This window comes from Xyrauchen texanus, chromosome 33, assembly GCF_025860055.1.
Source record: "Xyrauchen texanus isolate HMW12.3.18 chromosome 33, RBS_HiC_50CHRs, whole genome shotgun sequence".
NCBI classification, from domain to species: domain Eukaryota; kingdom Metazoa; phylum Chordata; class Actinopteri; order Cypriniformes; family Catostomidae; genus Xyrauchen; species Xyrauchen texanus.
In genome coordinates this window covers 9,994,555-10,000,000 of record NC_068308.1, presented here as the reverse complement: position 1 = coordinate 10,000,000, position 5,446 = coordinate 9,994,555, and positions in this window count along the sequence as shown.

The following is a 5,446-nucleotide window of genomic DNA, read 5'->3' as shown; positions in this document are numbered from 1 at the left end:
AGATATTAAGATCAAACTGTGCTGATACGTTTCTTTTTTGCTTTCAGTCTCACATAGGAATTGAACATGGAACATTTTAAGATTTCAAAACCCATTCCAGCAAATGCTGTTCCGCTCTTCTAGAGCAAGCCTGGACAAACTGTACCAGCAGAAAAATATCTCCAGTTCGATTTTTACAGACTTAAGATTCAATTAGATGTCTCAGAAATTACAGGACAAGTTGAACTACAGCAACAAAGGCAAGGGAAGTGGTGTGATATCTATTAAAAGCAACAATCGGATGATGCACAAAGGATGTCCAAATACCTACAGGGAATGTCATTGGGTCAATGTGGATGGAATCAAGACACATACAGAACAGACGATTCTCAGTCACGATTCCTCAGAAGCACAGCTCTCCTGAAAAGCAGGAAAAGCTGAATCTCACAGAGTCTTCTAATCATGTATGTATTGCAAGGATTATTTTAAGACAAAGCATATTTCTCTGTATCTCTTGTATGTTAAACGTAATAACTTCACCTTGACTATCATGTAACTGATTAAACCAAATGCTCTCTTTGGGATCTTTGAGAACCCTTTTTGCCATCTCAAAAAACATAGAATGATACTTTTTGACTTTTATGAATTTTACGAGAAGTATCACATTTAGAAATCTGATATATGGCCATGAATAAAATTTTGTTCATTAATATGAGCATATTTTACATATTCAAATTCCACTAGTATTAGGGTAGATATACAAGTATGGTATATATATTCATTCTTATAGTATTATGAAATATATCTTGCATTTTGCACTAGTGTGACCTTTTTTATGTCAGAGAAAACCATATGAACATACATTCCATATATGGGTTTTGCATATAATGCCATTTATCAAGTTTCTGTACAAAATCACAATGTAATAACCAGTGATGGGTAAATTACTCAAAAGGTAACCCACTACAAATTACTTCACTCAAATTGTAATCAGATTACACATGCTTCATAAAAAGAAACCAAATTACTTATTGCTTTACTTCTGTCACATTCTAAAGCACTTTTCACAGAAAACATTTAGTTTTTCTGCTAAACTAATTGCATTTCTCCTTTACGGACATATATATGAACGTAATTCATGTCTTAAATGTATTCTACATACATAATAGTATTTTTTAAATATGTGTAACCAGGGCTGGACTGGGAAGAGAAATCGGCCCAGGATTTTACATGACAACTGGCAGAACTAGGGGTTCGCTGTCCTTTTCTGCATATCGCAGCGCCATTTTGTGGTCCGTTCTACATAACGTGGCGGCTCATTGTTGCTTATCGCAGCAAATTCAGCATGTTTCGTGGCCGAACCACTGGCCCGCTCGGTTCTCCTGATGGACATTCCGCCCCTGATCGGCCCAAAGGTGTGTCGGCCCAATGAGAAAATGCCCGGTATGCCAGACCCATGACCCAAGTAACTTAATTGGAAGTCTGTAGCAGTCATCTGATTACATTCATTTAAAATGTTGTATGATACACATCTTTTTGACTAAAAATTTAATTAGATTACAGTAATAAAGTACTTTGTAATCAGATTAAACCCAACACTGGTAATAAAACATTTTAAAAGTTCTCCATTAATTATTTAAAATAGCTTTTGTTGGATAACAATAACCTTTCAGAAAAGTGCACGCTTAGTGTACTTAGATTGTACTTCTAAAAAGAAGTCAAACTGATCATTATCCAAATGTTCAAAAACAACATACTGTATGTAGTACCAATAATTTATCCTATCTCACCAATCTATTCCTAATATGGCCAAACAGTTGAGTATAACATGGTAATATGTGTCAGCATTGTAGGACCCCATTGAATGAAGCAGTTGTCATATGCAAATGATTCTTTTTGATTCAGCACTCAACATTAGACCTCTGTGGGCTTGGAAGCGCGTGAGTGGCATTCAGGTGAAATTATCGAAAATTGGTTTCTTGCTCAGTTAAGCACCTGTGGTGAGATCAAAGAGCACAAATCCTGTGCATGTCATCTGGTTTCAGTGAGAGGTGTTTTTGCACTGACTGATACATTAGTCATTTGGAAACAGAAAACTTTTTATCAGATATAATTGTCAGATGAACGTAAACAATGCATTGAGCTTTTGAAGTACTTAAGTGATTTTTAACTGCTTTAAAGAAAACACAATAAATGCTTTCCGGCTGGATCCTAAGACATCTATGCAAGCGATTTAACACCCATATTTTATGCTAATATATCAGTCTGTACTCAAGCAGGATAGAGTTATTAATGTATTTCCACATATTTAATATGAATCTATTGAAATATGCCATAGAATGGACCAGTTAATATGTGGACCATTTCATAATTTCACATTCACTACTATTTATTGCTTAGTTTTCATTGGCTTACATTAAACAGACAAAAAAAAAAGTATATTTTGCTACCATCCTCTACTACACCCACTATAGCATCATAAAAAGCAGCAATGCTAAAAGTCTTTCACAGTCCATAGAGAGGAAACCCTGACATTTGAACCCTTCACTTAGCACAAGTCTGTGATCTTAAAGGGGTTATTTCCCTATAGTGGTTAGCAAAAAAAAATAGACTTACATCACCAACACTGACCAAAAAATATCAGTTATATTTCACATACACATGAACATAAAACCTGTAAAGCTGAATTGAATCATTTATGCACCACTAGCATCACCAATTGTCCAAAATAAGGCTAGTTGTCAAACAGTTTTCCCGAACACTACCCCCATCTTCCATTGGATGTCAAACAGTTAGTCCTGCGCCAAACTCATGCCATTGGTTGAGCCACTGTTGGTATGTTTGGCCAGTAAAATGGTGTATTTACAGTTGTTTGTCCATATTGAGCTGGGATTGGAGAAAGTATCTGAACAACGAAAAAATTACAAACTTCAGCTTTACACACAAGAACCAAAGGATGATACATAGCATTATCACTTTGAGCAATCTGAAACACTTTTGAACAGATCATCTACAGCGAAGTGGTATAACAAGTTAAACTGATGCTTATAGGTAAATATGACTCAAACCTCAAAAGAGGTTAATAATTTTGTGAATCCAGACTGATTTGGATGAAATAGGCTTTTTTGCTTGCAGGAAGAGCAGCCCTAAAATTAAAAATAATTTCCAGGAGAATTACTTAAATATTCTGTGATGTAGTCAACTTGCCCTACAGAAGTTTGCCATGCCCGGTTACAGAATCACAGGCACCATAGTCAACCTATTTAGCTCTGAAAACAAAGGATTAAAATGTCAGAAATGAAATTACAAACATGTAATATCCACTCCACAATTTATACGCTTGGCAAAGGAAGGAAAGAGGTAAAATATTTGCCATTGTAATTTCAAACATATGGACATATACATAATTATAGATATGTTTCAGCACTCTCTTTGTTTAGTCTACCTTGTGCTCTCCAGTAATTACTCCTAATTGAATCTGTGCTGTAAAGTAAAATGCTTCTGTGATCTTCCATGAAAGACCAATGCGCTGTGGCCAAATAAATACAAAAATAAGTTCTTTCACAAATGATTTAGCCTTTTTGTTGTGCGATGGGTCGATTAATCAAAAATCTGTGGAGATCTACAACAAAGTCAAAGATCACTTAAGACAAGTGCTAGTTTTCGTGATAATGTTATTAGAAATGAATGGTGGTGACGAGTGTCATTTTGGTATCTCAGAGCTGGGAGGGGGTTGGCAGCTGTATGTCTATAAATGTAGCCACCACTTTGAGGTACAACACACAAAGATCTCGATATCAGAAAAAGAAATCTCCTGCTACCTGAAGCGACTACTGGTCAAGAATCCTTTTTTTTAAATAATTTTTTCATTTGTAGTATTATTCCTGAACTCATTTTAAGATTTTAATTTTAACAACACATATTTGTTCCATATGGAGATTTGGAAATTCACAACACTGATGGTCACCATTTCTGCACTTATTAACAGTGTTCAGGGACTGTCTTTCACTGCAAATCGAGAACACTGGATTTCAGATCACTTGGGGGTGAGTAATGTTCTTGTGGGAGTAAGTCTTCTTTCCACTTTACATTCACCTTTATGATCAATAAATTAAACTGCATTTCTTTATATCTTTATTCTAATGCCGTTACAGAAAGAAGAGAAATGTTGGCATTTGTTTCACCTTCTAAGACCAAAATGATATTGAATAACCTTTTCACATCCACTATCAGAATGGTTTGTTATTATAACAGGATGAACCAGTGGAGAGACTAGCCAGCCAAGTGGCCGGTCTACTCAAGAGATCTAAATCTCATCAGTTCTATGGGCTAATGGGAAAACGCTCGGATAAGATGAAATCTTTCGGTAAGACTAAATCATAGATTGCTCACACACACACACGGTGAACTTTTAGCTAATGTGAAATTTTAGTATAAAGCAATTTGAAATACACTATGTGCATGTATGTACACATTTCTTCCCATGGCAAGTCATTGTTATATTTGTTACATTATTTGATGTAAAAAAATTTAAAGTTTAATTTTGAAAAATGTCAAATATAAAAATAAATAAAATATTTTAAACTAGGAATTTTAATAAAACGAAATATTATTTTTATTCCCAATCAAATGCAAGATTAGTTGATATTAACCCCTTTGTACAAGACATATTCATAATGATTTTTTCAAATTATTAATCATTTAGAAAAAATGCCCACATTTTAAAAACAAAACCATTTTCACCAATGGTTTTAATGTTATGACCCACATATAATTAAAAACTAAATAAAATGTGACTTATTTTCTTTTTGTACTAGAGATCCTCCAGCCTTCGAGAATGAATCGAAGTAACACGCACTGAAAGTGTACAGTACATTTAAATTAGTATAAAAATGTGCTTCTAACATGCCAAATCCCACGGAGTTGTGGTAATAAGGGGTTACACTAATTGTGGCCTTGTTTTATGATTAATGCATTTCAGTTTCATTACAAGTTTCTATCACATTGAATTGTGTAATATTTAAATAATAATAATAATAATAATAATAATGAAAAAAAATCTCAAATGTCTCATTCGTTTCACACCTTTTCCACGGTACAACGTTTTCTCACAGGGCATAAAGGGGATATGTTTGTGGGACTCATGGGGAAGAGATCTTTAGGAGGTGAGGCTTTATGCTACATTTAATCAGATGCACATAACCTTTGCTCAGCATACACATGCAATACAATGTGTTGCGGTCTGTTTGAAGTCTTAAGTGCTGTAATTCATTTAGTACATTTTTTTTTTTAAAGCAACTTAAGTGTTTTTACCTGTACTGTACAAAGTATGGTTTTGTACTCTTTTTTTTTTTTTTTTTTTGTACTTTTGATTTTTATAACCACAGGTCCTGTCATAAGAACAACTCCTGAGACAAGTATAGCAATGGACAAACCCATAGATTTGAACAAACAATCAGGTGCAACA